The sequence below is a fragment of the Malus domestica genome, chromosome 16, assembly GCF_042453785.1.
Source record: "Malus domestica chromosome 16, GDT2T_hap1".
Taxonomy (NCBI): Eukaryota; Viridiplantae; Streptophyta; class Magnoliopsida; order Rosales; family Rosaceae; genus Malus; species Malus domestica.
The window spans coordinates 22,152,510-22,168,732 of NC_091676.1; positions in this window are offsets into that span (position 1 = coordinate 22,152,510).

Below are 16,223 nucleotides of genomic sequence, written 5' to 3' on the forward strand. Positions count from 1 at the left end.
GAACACCCTGGTCCTGAGAAAGAGCAAGGGGTTCGGACACCGCCGTTGGTTCGTCGACCGAACGCTTGCCACGATCGGCCGTGGAGGGGCCGGCTTGAACCGTCATCTCGGACACTAGAGGAGGTTGTCGGCGAGTATGAGGACGATGTGCCAGCGGGACCTCGTCGCTCCCCTCACTTTCTTCCAGAACAAAGACCGAGGGCTTTGGATTTTTGGGGGAGGTGCCCTCGGTCGCAGAAACCGCCGTCTGTGGGACAGGTGCCTCCTCGACGGAGGGAGGCATGACTGGTGTGCCGGCCCCAGAGACAGGCCGCGCTTGAACTATCCCTGCGACCGAAGCTGGCGGTTTCTCGACCAAGGAATGGCCGGCGGCGGGAGAAGGGGAAGCATTGGGAGTCGTCGTCCCCGTAGTATGACTGGAGATGACGTGGATCTCTCGTGCACCTTTCTTCGCCAGTTTTTTCACCCGCTTGGTAGACGGGGGATACTCGACAGCCGGTTCGGCCTCTGGGCGAGGCCGTTTGATCAGCACGGCCCGACCAGCAGTTTTGCCCTTCTTGGCTACGACCGATTTTTTCTCGGCCGTAGCAGCGGCAACTGCATCCGCTTTTCTTGAAGGCCGACTACCTGAGAAGATAAAAGCAATTCAGCAAGGCAAATTAGTATGCAGAGTTGAAAGAAAAGAGGAGAAATGAACAATTACCTTGAGATTAGGGGGCCGAGGCCTTCTTCGGTCGGTCACCGAAGAGTTTGTTCAGCACCTCTTCGACCGGAGCACCAAAGAACTCCTGGGTATAATCTTCCCACCATTCACCGAAGGTGTCGGTGCAAAGGGTTTCTGGGGTGGCCGGTCGAAGGCGGAATTTTTGGCAGTACTCTTGGAACTCCCTCGCAGCAGTTTTACATTCCTTCTCCGAGGAACGAGGTTCACGTCCACGGCTTAAGACTGTTCGGAATGAGAGAAGTGGAACAGGGCAGCCCTGAAGATAGCCGAGCTGTCGGGCAAGGAAGTTCGGATGGTACACTTCCCAACCCGACCGTTTCCCATCGCAGCCGAGAGGGAGGTCGCGAGCGAGCACAAACGATCCCCAAGTCTGACGAAGCTCGGCATCCTCCTCCGCGCCCCATACAGAGGTAGGAAGCCTGATGGAGGAAGGATAGTCCCGACGACGACATATCAAGAATTCGTCGTTGGAGAGATCATCAAGAGCGAAGAGGTACCGAAATACCTCTTCGGCTTGGTGAAAAGGTGTCGGTCGGGAGGCTAACTGAGGTCCAAGAGCCTCCGTTGGCGAAAAGTCAGCTATGGCCGGCCGAAGGGAGGCGAAGTACACTTGTAACCAGAGCTGGAAGACCCAGAGGGGACCATTCTGGTGTGGGTCGACCTTGTGGAGGGTCGCCTCGGCCAGGCAACGGAAGAGATGGGCGAGAATGTTGGAACTCAGTGCCAGGACGTGACCACTAGCCAGGGCTTCGGCTACCGGCATGTTCTCGACCAAACACTTGTTCGACTTGGTACAACAAATGTATTTGTTGTACCAATAGAAGAAGAAGGCTTCATGCTCTCCCTCTCGCAAGTCCTCTTCTCATCGGCCGGCGAAGTGAAGATAGAGGGTGTTGTAATTAAAGAAGTTCTTGTGGAGCTTCTGAATGTCTTCTTTTGACGGGATTTGACCGTCACGGTTCAAGGTCTCGAAGGCTCGTCGATCGAAAAGCGTCTTCAGATCAATATTCGACGGGTGCCCAGAGAGGGCCGCGTCGATTGGGATCCCGGTTGCCGAAGTCCCCAGAATGGCGGTGACATCAAGGATGGTGGGACCGATGGGACCAAGAGGAAGAACCAGGGTGTTGGTGGCCGAGCACCAGAAGCACAAGGCGGCTAGAAGAAGCTCCTTGTCAAGAATGATATCCATTGACGAGAGTAGGATGGCGTCGTAAATGCCGAGGGCTCTCCATTGCTCGCCGAAGAGCCGTTCCATTCGAACGACCCAGGCTGCCCAGGTTGTGGTCGTCGAGGGCCATGAGTCTTGGGGTTTCGCCGCATCCCATCTCGACCATTCAAACCCTTGGAATAAGGGTGTTAGGCAGTGCTCCTGGAGAAGGCCAGTAATGGTCGACGGTATTGTAGCCTTGAAGAGAGGACCCAAGATTTGGTGGACAGTGCTCATGTCACTTTCAAACCGTATGTTTTTTAGCGAGCTCCGATCAAGGATTTTCTGGTGCTGTTCACATTCCTTGGAAAGCTTGGAGATGAAAGACGCCATTATAGGAAGGAAGCACGGCGTAAAAGGTTTTTTGGGTTAGGAGATTTGAAGACGAAGACCTGGAAAAGGGAATGTGCTGGAGAAGAAGGGCAAGAGATTTCAGAAAATTTTGAGAGCGTAAAGTGCAAATGAGAGAATTTCGGTATTTATAGAGTTGTGGAGGGAAGAGCAATCGTTCGAAATTCAAAACAAAGGGCAAAATCGACCGAAGGAATCGTTGATCATGATGAACATTTGGGAAATGCAGTTGAGAAGACCGAAGGTTTCAGGTTTTGGGGGCGCACGATCGCGTGTGACGGCGAAATTTAATGGTGGAAGACGTTTCGACGTTTGCACGACGACAGGTGGACTCACGGATTGAGATAGTAGCTCGCGAATTGAGGTAGTGGTTAAGTTGACGGTTCAGGCAGCCGCACGCCTTAGACGTCATCATTAGGGTTGGCCGTGTTGGAGGACGCCACGTGGCAAGTTTGGTTAGCAGGATCAAGATCGTGCAATCATGTTCAATAAATGCGCCTTGGAACTCGGGCATTAGGGTTCTGAGTGGTAGATTCGCTTCTTCAAGGCCAAAACTCGGCCAAAGAATTCAGGCCGAGGACCTCAGAAGCGAGGGGGCAATGTTTGGGCCCAAAATAATAGTTTGGGCCGAGGGTAGGATCACTCTCGGCCCGGGAGGCCGTGCGGCGAAAGGGCCATGGATCGTTCAGCTCATGGGCTTCCAAGCCTAGGTCGGTTAAATCAGAACGCAAGCCGAGTCCTAGTACAATAGGGACTCTCGATGGGATCAGTAATCTAGAAAGCGAATCCGGCTCAGTTAAGGACTAGATTCGTAGTCCTAGTGGAGATGGGATTGGTCGAGGTGATGTTGATCCAGGGAGGGAAACCTAGTCCGAATAGAATTGTAACTCGGGCTCGAGGACCAGCGCTATAAATAGGGGAAGCTGTGCATTAAGGAAAGCCCCTGCAAATCAATACAAAATTGCCCTACGCAAATTCTCACAACTTGTGATTTTTCTTTTTCCTTTTTTCGCTGACACATCTTCCGTTGGCATCAACAGCACTGTGGAAGCAACCGGTGATATCTTAAGTCGGCATAGATAGCTCTGTCACCGTAGAATCAGTCGGTCTCGCAGTACCTTCCGTTGGCATCAACAGCACTGTGGCGAGAACGACCGATCACCTATCCAAGTCTCGGTCGAGAAGGATTTCTGAATCCTTATTGGTCGAGGTCAGCTCATCAGCCTTCTCGGCGAAGTGAGGTGTTACGAGTTATTACATTTGGCACATTGAGGGCCGAATTTGATATTGAACTTCGTGAGAATAGTAACCTTGTCTTCAGGTTCGAGAGCCCAAGAGGCCGAGACGTGTTCCTTTCTCGGCCGCAATCGCAAGACGCAGAAGTCAGTAGCACGACCCAACGCAACATCAACAAATTTACTCCTCGACCGAGCTCGGCCGACGAGTTGGCACGCCCCGCATTCACCGAAGGACGTAGTTAGCTTATTAATTACTCGGCCTGCGCACCACGTAGGCTTTGTAGTTTTTAGGGTCAACACTTACCAATTGAAAAATTTGTCGAGTAAAGTCTCTTTAATGGATGAAATTTGATTCCTCGAGCAAAATTTTGTAGAGTAGCCCCAAATTTCTGGTAGTGACACCTCATTGCGAGCCGAAGTCTGCAAAAAGAGGTTTGCTTATACAAGACTCTTTTGCCAATGGCAACTATAGCTCCCTCCTACTATAGTGCACATAGTTTTAGAGCAAATAAATACCAAGTATATAATGATTTTTTTTTTAATTACAAACGATATTATAACTTTACACTATTTTCAAGATAAGAAAATGCATGTACCCAACTAAGTGTATTTTTGTGTTTGTTGGCAATGTTAAATAAAAGTAGGTAGCTAGTTGATGCAAGTTTCCAAAGATGCATGCACATGTAATGTAACATCTCGTTCTAAGATTTATTGTATTTTATTCTCAATCGTAGTGAAATTATCAAAATGTCCCTGAGATGCCACGTAGGCCTTCCATGTGGACCTCAAATTTTCTTTCACTTTTCGAGTCTGATTTTGCTATTTCTAAACAATACTTATTTTACAAACACATAGCGTAGACTTAACTTAATTCAGAGTTATAACGAGCAAATTATATCTAAAACTATATAAAATTACCTAAGGTAAATTTAGTATTCGAAGACCTTTGTGTAGCATGCACACCATTGCATTGGTTTTATCTAGGGTGCTAAAATCAACCTTATACATTGTAAAAACTTACATGAGGTGACTGATTTGAGTAAGGAGAAACAAGTGGATTTTAAATAAAGTTTTATTGGGTTTAATTAAAAAATCTGATGGTGGATTTCGTACAATGGGGTCTGCATGAGGAATTGCTAGGCTTTAGAGTAACTCCAGTGGGAGCAACTGCTTGAGGGATAGGCTACGGAATAGGGATCGATTGCCTGAGATAGGAAGTCCAGCGTTGGCTGGCGAGCGAGCCCGAGCAGGCCTGAGCTCCAGGCCCGTGGATTTGTGCCGGCCTGAGCGCCCGAAGGCTGTCTGACGTAGGCTGACGTCAGACGCTTACTGAGTGAATCAGAGGGCTACTAGATGACTGTACGACTTCCTGAACATCGTCGTCGTCGTCCTTTTCTTCGTCATCGTCGTCCTCTTCGTCGTCATCCGCATCCTCGTCGGCGTCCTCATCCTCTTCGTCTACGCTGTTGTCAAATTCGGACTCGGACTGCGACTCGTACAACTCCAATTGCTCAGCGGTCAAAGGCTTAACTTCGTTTTCCTCCACAACTTCCTCCATAGCCTTCATCATCTCAAAGCTCACACAAATTTGCAGAGAAAATCTCCTATTTGTATTCTTGAGAAAACAAATTGGGATTGGATTTGGGAGAGTGAATGAGATAGAGGGAGGGAGGGACGAGAGAGGAGCTGCCAATTGGGATTGGATTACAAATAAAATTATTTTATAAATAAATAAAATACTAATATTTTATTGTCAATTGCCAAGGCTATTCAAGTGCAACAGTGAAGATGCAAAAGGCGATTACTATTCATTAAAGGTAGTTACTGTTCATTGGGTGGATTAAATAGTGAATAGCCTGGGGGGAGGGCTCTCACGCTGGAAGTGCTCTTAATGAAGGCAAGTGGGAGATTAAACATGTTCCTATGTAGGAAAAACATAAACCAACCTTAAAAGAGGCTTTTGTGCATGATAATTTTTGGACTTCTGAAGTGGTTTAATGTGCAAGTTGCATTAAACAAATGGGTTTTAAAATCCACTTCTTTTACACATCTTGTCAGACATCATCAGTTCTCATTAAACACGGACCGTTGGATTTAGATTCAACAACTATAATTATTATAACTTTAAAAAGAGCCCCTTGTTTGTAGTCGTTGGATCGAAATTCAATGGCCCATGTTTGTCACTCAGCAGGATCCCGAGGGTTTGCCTTGGAGATGATCCAGTTCCTTCTCTCTCTATACCTATTCACTCAATCATCAATTCTCATCATCATTCACACTCTCTCTCCTTTCATCTCCCTTGCATCTCAACTCTCTGCCTCTCCCTTAACTCGACCCCTCTGCAACTCATCTTCTCCCTTTCAGACGCACGCACCAACCACCACACCACTCCCAAAAATTTCACAAACTAACCCAAAAGCTTCCTAAAGGCCTCTGCAACTCGTCACCATACTTGAAACCCCGAAGAACACATAGCAGAAACGAAGAGTCCGTTTTGAACTCCGACGAATACGAACCCGACCCTTTTTCTCGGTAAGCTCCGGCTTTCTTTCCCAAAGCTACCCTTCAAGTTCTAGTGGATTTTCAGGTATGCATGCATGTATTGGTGTGTGTGTAGACATTTTTTTAACCTCGTTATATTCCGGCGAGTTGTAGGATTTTTCCAAGCTAAACCCAGCTAAACTTTGTTAATTTAGTCGTGTTTGAACATGTAGGACGACTTCCCACAACCCCTAGACCATAGATTTGAACTTGCATGCTCGAAACCCGTTCTGTCTAGAGAGTCCCGAATATGGCAGTGGCTTTTAAGCCAATTTCCTTTCACCTCTGACCAAGTTTTGAACCCCCAATGAGGTGTAACAAACGTTCCCCTCGTCCTGAGCTTCATTTTGATACCTCTTGGGCGAAAAATGGTTAAGAAATGACTTTGTTGTGTTATTTTGGAATTTTTTGACAAAAATCCAATTCTTGTGCAAACTAGGGGAAATTAAGTTTATTGCACAAATTATTATTAGTTTAGTGATTAGTGTAGTAATTTCTCATATAGCTAGAGGATCACCCGGAGGAGTACGGCGGACAAAATAGTTGGACGGTTACAACCTACATGTATATGTGAGTGGGTCTTTTTGTTTTTACATACATATATATATATATATATATATATATATATATATATATATATGTGTGTGTGTGTGTAATTATTTTTTCCAATAATTGCCTTTATATACTATGATGTGACATGCCATATTTAGCTTTACAAATAGACTTTTCGTACACTTTGTGTTTTTAATATTATTTGTGAGCATAAATTTGTGGCATGACATCCTTGCATTTTATCTGCTCATTATTACACGTTTGCACGGTGTCTCTTAGTTATTTGTATGTTCTGGGTCAAGGACCAGATTCACATGTAGTTCACATGCACCGTTTACATTCGCTTTGGATCCATAGTTAGGTGCCAGCCTGTCCTTTTGTCTGATGTGTTGGACTTGTATATGATGCGACTAGAATGTAAAATCTACACCCAGCTTGTTCCATTGTCTGAATATCTCTGCAATGGACTTGTGTGCCTACATAAATTAATGAGCATTGATTTCTTGTAATAACGATTTGAGATTTAATGTTGAGATACCTTGTTGTTATACCCTACATTTCTTGACTCACTACTATTGCAGGGTACCGCATTATATACTTGTATTATTATATTTTCAAGAAACTTTATACTCGTTTTACAACAAAGGGTACACATTTTCGAAAATGGTTTACAAAACTTTATTTTTCAGGCCCATTGACTTTTGTTTTTCGCCCTTTCGGGTTTTAGTGGCATAGCTCATATTCTCGACGACTTTTAATGGCAAAAGTTGACATGTAGGAGGATCCTTCCTTTCAGTATAACCGTTCTAACTTTATCTTTTACTGCAATTTACTTGTGCTCTGACATCACTTGTGTGATATGGGTTCAATCCCGCTTACATGTGTACTCTAAATTAGTCACTTTCAAGTTTTAATTTATTCACATTTTCTACACCACTACACCTTAGGGCTTCGTCACCTTCCAGGTGTCAGCCATCACATCGCGATTCGAGTGTCCAATTGGACATTTCGGATTTGGGTGTGTCATGTAAGTCTTCATAATGACTCATTTACATAACCGTATTTAAAATAGGAGGAATTGGATTGAGAAAGAATTGAATATAAGAGGAGTTAGAATGAGGAGTCAGAATCAGATTCTTGTTAAAACTATTTACTTAAATGTTCTGGAATGAAGTAAGAATGAAACTGAGTTCATATAAGTTGTTTACTAATTCACCTGAATCGGGACATAAAATGAATATGATTATCGAAATACCCTTATTCTAAATAACATATTTATATGCTAATTAATTGGATCATTTTTTATTCAAATTAATTGTATCATTAGTGATATTTTTTTGGAAAATATAAAACCTTAATAGTAATTACCCTATAAACATTAATTATTTATATATATATTTTAATTCATATCTAAGCTACCTATTAATAAAACTAGGGGTGGGTTCAAAAAACCGAAAACCAAACCGAACCAAAACCGAAAAAATCAAACCGAACGAAAAAACCGAACCGAATTGAAAAAACCGAACCGAAACGAAACCAAATTAATTAAATTAATTTTTTATCTTATTTATTTAATTATCTGTTTTGAATATTATTTTCTAAACCCAATTTGTAAGCCCAAATGTGCTAAGTCCAATGTGTTCTCAAACTTTAAGCCCAAAATATTAAAAAAAAACCTTTAGAAACTCAAAATCCTAACCCTGTTTTATATATTTCTTTTATAGTTCTTTTATAGTTCCTTACATCTGTCTCTGTATACTTTGATTACTTTCCTGAAATGCTCAGGTTCATTTGAAGGTATACCGCATACAGTCTATGTTATCCTATTTTATATAATCAATGGAAATATTAGATTCTTGGCTTGTTTGCTGAGTAGAGGCTAGAGCTATAAATTAAGAGTGCTTGCGCTCGTTTGAAACTCGTTCCTTTCTTAAAAAAATAAGTGAAGCAGATAAGAAGGGTAGAGTAAAATATATGAATTCCCAAGAAGTACCGGAAAGAAGAGAAATTGAAACCGAGGAATACTGTTAAAACATTTAGTAATTACTCTCTTGATCTAAAATTCTCATTAGTTTTTCTTACCCTGACACAAACTAACAAACTTTCTTTGCCTGATTTATTATATCTCAACACCGAGTGAAACCCCAAAAAAAAGAGTAAGCCAGTTTGCAACTTTTGTTCGATTTTTGTGTTGTAGGGTTGTTAGTTTGGACTTTGGAAGACTTGATTGATGATTCTAGTTGAACTTTAAATGTTCATTTTCATTGTCTTTGATTCTAGTTGGAATGCTTATGTAATGATTGTGTTGGAGATGTTAAAATGAACCGAACCCAACCCTAAATAAAACTTTGATTGTTAACTAAAACTCTATGAAATTACTATTTTAACCCACTCATCAAAACTAAACAAAAATAAAAAAATATGGGCTATTTAGGAAACATAAACATGTATTTTGCTGTTTTTTACATCAACCGTACAACCAAGTTAGTATATCATGCTCTATTAAAAAATTAAATTAAAAAAAACTACTTATCATTATCCCAATTTTCTTAATTGATTGTTTTTTTTTTAAATATTTTAACACTATTCGAACTTCATAATAAATAAATAAATGGAATTGTTCACGGTGTGTGTTAGCATTTGCTACTGTTTATTAAAGAAATAAGAAATTCAGGAAATACAACCCAACAAAATTTCCGTTTGCTAGCACTTGATAGTGGTGGTCAGGAAAATTGAAATTATAGTAAATATATAAGGGCATAATGGGTAAGAAAAATTGATTCCGATTCCTCCATACTCTTAGAATTAGATTACCACCTCCATTTAAGAAATCCAATTCCTTCAAAATGAGGAATTGAATTCCTTATTTTGTGTGGGTGCCACATTTCCTTTTATTCTCTTAAGTTTAGTAAATGAATGTATTTCCTGTAATCGATATTCAATTTGCATTTTTAATTCTCTCATTGACACCGTCAAATATGATTATGAAGTATGAACGTGTGAAGTATGAACGCGGGAATATGATTATGAAGTATGAATGCAAGAATGTAATTATGAAGTATGAACACGGGAATCTTCATACAATCAATTAGGGGTGGGCACGGGCCGGGCCAGGCCAGGCCCAATTTTGAAGGGACCGGACCGGATCCGGGTTCAAAGTAGACGGGCCGGGCATTACATTTTCTAATATAGGAACCAGACCTTACCCAACCCAGTTGAAAACGGGCCGGGTCCATGGGTTTTTTTTTTTTTTTTTTGAAAGAAGGAAAAAAAAACTAAAATTTGCACAGATTCACTACTAGTACCAGACTACCAGTGCAGAGTCCAGACTGCATTTGTTCAGATATACAAGCAGAGTTCATCGTCCCCTGCTGAGGGCGTAACAGAATCTACAACCTAAGATAGTTCAAATTAAGCATCCTGAGAATTTTGAGGCAAGCTATCAACTTTATGCCATCCCCTAGAGGTTCCATCCTTACATTTCAAATCCTCTAATTCAAGTTCTTAAGACAAACAGAGAAAGTAGCACTTAAACCCAATTCAAATCCTCGTTCATGCCTACGAAAATATCATCCCTGCTTCGGCCAGTAATTGTCATTTCTCGAACCTCCATATTAAAAGAAGCTTATAGAAATTTCACATACACTTTTCATTACGTATCAACCAAGAGAATGGGAAACTGCAGGGCATCAGGTTGGCCCTCAACTTATCGAAAATGTAGCATTAACACGTTCAATTAAAAACCATCCACAAACGCAACGAATTACACAACAGGCTCTCATTGCAAAAATAAGACAATTCAAACGCAACAACTACGAATAATATGACCTGATTTATTCATCAAATTGACAAAGTTGTTGCTGCATATGTACTGCAAACAGGAGCTCTAATAGTCCAAACATTCAGATTATCAAAGGCCCTCTGGGTTCTTAGAAGCAAACAGATCAATCATCAATCTACTGCAAAATTAACTCTAGTACCCTGGTTCGAAAACCCTAAAGTCCCTACACCCGAAATTCAAATTAATAACAAAACCTAAATTCAAAATTACCTAAATTTTAGAGGGATGATGGCTGGTACCAGTGTCCTTGACGACGGTGATAGGGTGATGGCGGTCGGGACGATGGGGGTTGTTGTCGAAGAGGAGAGAATCGACAACGGGGGTGATGGCATGGGTTCTTTGAGATGTTATCGAGAAGGATGATGGGTGGTACCATTGTGTTCGCTGAGGAGAATCGATGGTTAGTGAGCATTGTGAGGAGGAGGACAATTGGAGTCGAGGAAGGGAGTCAAGCTGTCGAGGGACTGAGAGTCTGAGAGTGAGAGTCGAGACGAGAGATAACCTAGGGTAAAACTAAAACGAACGGTTCAGATTAGAGATGGTAGCTTATTCATCAATCTGGTCCGTCCATTTTAATTACAAACAGGCCAGTCCTTGTACCCGCGATTCCTATACTCTAGGAACCGGCCCGAACCGAAAATCTCAAAGGCCTGCCATGGCCCGAACCAAAAATACCACGGTTGTCATATGCATGGTCGTCACTTTTAAGATATGCATGGTCGTCATATGGTCGTCACTTTTAAGATATGCATGGTTGTCATATGGTTCACCTTTAAGAGCAACTCTAGCGTTGTAAAGGTACCTTGGGGCAAGTCACTATTAAATAGCCTTCAATGAACAGTAATTGCCTTTAATGAACAGTAATCACCTTTTGCATCTCCACCCCTACACTGAATAGCCATGATAATAGGCAATAAACTATTAGTATTTTTTATTTTATAAAATAATATAAAATAATTTTATTTGTAATTTCGAATAAGATTTGTAATCGTTCTCGTTGGGCCACATGTCATTATTCTAAAAGACAATTTTTGGTGATAGATTTCGATAAGATATTTATCCAATGCCGTCGTGCCACATGTCGTTACCTTTTCAGAATCATTGAGGATAGATTTTCGATAAGATTTTTAACCAATCACGTCATGCTACGTGTCACAATCTGTTTACAATCTTTGAGGATAGATTTCGATCAGATTTTTAATGAATGACAGCATGCCACGTGACATTATTTACAACTTAATCCTTTCTTTTTCTTCCATATAACCCATCATCCATCCTAAGAAATCACACACCAAAATCAAAATCTCTATCATTATTTATAGTTTCTGCTTCCTTCTTACAATGTCTTCTTCAAGGATGTTGTGGGAAATCGATGAGCAAGAGAAAGAATTGTTTAAGCAAGGGGAAGAAATGTTCAATCTCCAGGTGGGCGAAAATGTGATGGAAGAGGAAGAGGATGAGGAGCGTAGAAGGAGAGATAATGAAGTAAGAAGCCAAAGAGCCTCACATTCCCGTCGAGTCATCCAAGTTGTGGCTTAGATCCCCAGGTCCAACCATTCTGCGAACCTTGATAAAAGCAGGCAATAACGAGGTACGAATCTCTTGGACGATTATTTTGTCCATAACAATGCATTTCCTAATATGTACTTTAGACGTCGTTTTAGAATAGAATGACATTTGTTCAACAAAATCATGATTGCCATTTGCAACCATGATTCTTACTTTGTGCAAAAGAAGGATGCTTTTGGTGTTATGGGTCTCCTTCCTAAGCAAAAAATTATTGTTGCCTTGCAGATACTTGCATATGGAGCATCTGCAGACCAAGTGGATGAAATAGCGAGGATGGGGAAATTAACCATTCTTGAGTCCCTGATGAGGTTTTGCTCCGCAATCGAATCTATCTACACTGCAAAGTACCTTCGGAGACCTACTACGATGGACTTACAAAAACTTTTGAAAGAAGTCCGAGATGCGAGGTTTTCCTGGGATGATTGGAAGCATCAACTGTATGTACTAGACTTGGAAAAACTGTCCAAGTGCATGGCAATGAGCTTATGGGGACAGAAAATGAGCAAAAAGTATCATTTTGGAGGCAGTGGCATCGTTTGATACATGGACTTGACACGCTTTTTTCGGTGTTCCGGGGGCTCAAAATGACCTCAATGTCCTTACCCAATCCCAGTGTTCAACAATTTTCTGCAAGGAAAAGCATAAAGAGTCACGTATTGGGTCAACGGACGTAAGTACCACGAGCCATACTACTTAGCAGACGACATTTACCTAAGGTGGTCATCGTTTGTCAAAACAGTGCCACGTCCGCGAAGCTGTCAAGAGAGGTGTAGGAAGGATGTTGAGCGTTGTTTTGGTATCCTCCAAGCTCATTGGGCGATTGTCAGGGGTGCTACCAGAATGTTTAATTTAGAGTCGCTTCGATCCATCATGATGACGTGCATCATTCTTCACAACATAATTGTGGAAGATGAGTACGATTATGATCGTTGATGAATATGAGCTAGACACGATGAACAATTCCAGAACACAAATATATTGTGCTCATGATGCCACCGAATAACCCGTGTAACATGAGCCATTACAAAGGGATGAATGCTATAATGAAAGGCTTATTCAACGATATACTGCACTTTATGACCCATATATGCACAATGCCCGGCAAATTGACTTGATAGAGCACCAGTGGGAATTGAAACAAGCTGAAGAAACTTAAGTTCATTTAGTGTGTTTGTTTTTATTCGGTGTGTTTATTTAGTTTTATTTGGTGTGTTTTTTAAGTTCATTTAGTGAGTTTTTTTATTTATTTGGTGTGTTTGTAATTTTATTTGGTATGTTTATGTAATTTTATTTGGTGTGTTTATGTCCTTTGAATAAATATTCTCTTAGTTTATATAAATTACCAAATTAAATAAATATACTCTTAGTTTAAATAAAGTACTAAATTCAATAAATTGGAAACAACATAAAGTAATCTATTTAATAAATAAGAAATTACAACCCAAAGTGATTGGAAAATTATGGGCTTCGATTAAAAACAAATTCCTTAGTCCCTTGTGAATGGAAAATCATCACCTAACCAATTTGTGGTGCTAGGATCATCTCCTCTTGTGATGCTAGGACCATCTCATCTTGCGGTGCTAGGATCATCTCATATTGCTCTCGCTTCCCTTGCACGCCTCATTCGCACCACGTCTACTTTCTCCGAATTCCAAAAATATTTAGAATTCGGTGACTTCCCCTCTACAGGCTCCTTCATAATGTCACAATCTTGTTGAGCCCTTCTTTCTTCTTTAAGCTCTTCCCTTTCTTGCCTAAGTAGCTCCATTTCTCTCTCATTAGGTTGAAATAATCTCTCAGTAGTTGCAGCTTTTGCCTCCTCTCTAGCTTTATCAGCCTCAAATTTAACCATTTCCCGCGCCAAAGTCAATTCACCTTGGCGAGTAAGTTCTTCCATATATTTTCCATAATCATTCTTGGAAGCACTCCCTTCTCTCTTTGAAGCCTTCTTACCTAGAGGCCTAATTGGATATCGGGTCGACCCCGACGTTTGTTTAGGGGGTGTTTTCAGCACTTCTTCTGTTTCGGTTTCATAAACATGCGAGTCATGAACAGGCGTATAGTGTAGAAGGGTGCTGTTCATGATAACTTCTGGACCGACAAGTACAACTCTAAATTTAGGACAATCTTTGACAATATTCCAACATTCCCACTGAGTGAATGATTTATTTTTGTTTTTGGTTTTGGCATTATACCAAGCTTGTGGTTGAAGTTTCCACACAATGCGGGAGAAGAAATAATTATAGTCAAAGTAGCTAATCTAAATTTGGGTATAGTATAAACAAATAAATAATATATTGTTACCTGATCTGCTAAATTTTCCCCACTTCGAAGATTAGAACTAGTTTGTGCCAAGGCGTCTCTCCAAAGACTAAACGATTGGCTGAGTATTCTTCAACGACTGGACATCGATTCTTTAGTTCTTTTCCCACCAATTTTCTCAAGATAATTGGTATGAATAAGACTTCACATTTCTCGCAACTGCATCTCATTACCCGTAATCGGATCATGAGTAACTTCAACCCAGCTAGAACACAACGTAACATCTTCAATAAGTGTCCAATTCGTACTGCATTATTAGTCATTTTGTTGGAAACCAATTGGATTGAAACTTTGAGAGAAAGATTGGAATATGGTTGAAAGTATTTGAGAAAATATGAATTTGTGGTTGAAACTTTGAGAAAATGTGAAATTTGGATTGAAACTTTGAGAGAAAGATTGGAATTTGGTTGAAAGTATTTAAGAAAATATGAAATTGTGGTGTAAGGTAGAAGATAATGAGAAGGTATTTATAGAAAAGTAAAATCATTTTTTTTAATTTTTTTCGGATTTTTAATTAATTTTTAACATTTTTTTATTACCTTAATTAATTTCTGCTGTTGGATTAAAAAAAATTGAAATCCAACCATCCAGAATGTGCCATGTGGCACAACAATAACCTTCTAGAATGTGCCACGTGGACTGTTGATCTCAAATCCAACGGCTGATATTTAGAAAGGTTTCAATTTTTTTTTACCGTTGGAAATTCAACGGTCCAGAACAAGTAATCGTTGAAATCCAACGAACGAGAAAAGCCACGTGGACACCAACGGTAACATTCTGCCGTCCTGAAGGAGGGCGTGCTGGCCGTCACGTGAGAGTGACGTAACCATTTACACAGTTCGGAATACAATTACTAAATGGAAACCCCCGAGGGTGAGTCCTACTTTTGTGAATTCTGTCAGAACGTCGTTGGGTTCCTCGTGGCCACCAAAGCTCTGCTAACTTGAACCTGGAGGGGCGCAAAACAAAATTGAGTGGGTCAGCAAAACAAAGCTTTTCGAAAATCTTTCATTTAAAACATTTCTAACCCCTCGCTGTAAAACCTGTATACTTTCCCAGAAAATAGTATATATATAAAACCATATATAATCTCAAAACTCAAATCTCAAATCTTTAACATTTTTCAAGAAAATATGCCATGCCATCAATCAAATAATAATCAGGTGAAAATAGGGAATCAATCGGAGACCCTGCAGTTGGTCATGTACGATTAATTCAATAGCTCAATATCCCTCTCAGCCGGAGTCACCACAGTGACCTATACGGCCCTACTCTGCACATCACTCGGAACTACGTAAGGTAGTCTGTACGATGAAAGGTGTAAAAATACGCTCTAGTGCTTCTCTCATCAATCATCAGCGCGCATAACTAAGATCACCCACTAGTCGGAATCACGCCTAGTGATCTATACGACTAGCATGTCGGAACCCTCACATGGTCTGTACGACATCCACCTACTTGGATCCAAGGCGAGCGTGCGGTGTGGTGCATAATATAAGCACTAACACCTAGGGTGCAGGTTATGAGCTGAAAACGTCTCAACATCAATCAATTAAATGAATAATGAACTCACCTGACTTACCTGTGCCTCCACAGCACCATGCAACATGTATGCATCATATATCAATCATATAATTCATATAACAATTCACATTTTCTTCAAATAATTCTATGCATGGCATTTAAAACATATTTTCATATAAAAGCATTTTTCTGGGAAAAACAATAGTATATAGGTAATACGAAAACAAAACTGCCCACTCACCTGGAGTTCGCCCTACAACTTCCTAGCACAATACGCCAAGGCGTCATGACGATCGGTGCCTAAAACAATAATCAAATCCAACCTCAGAATTCATATCGATAGAATATAACTTA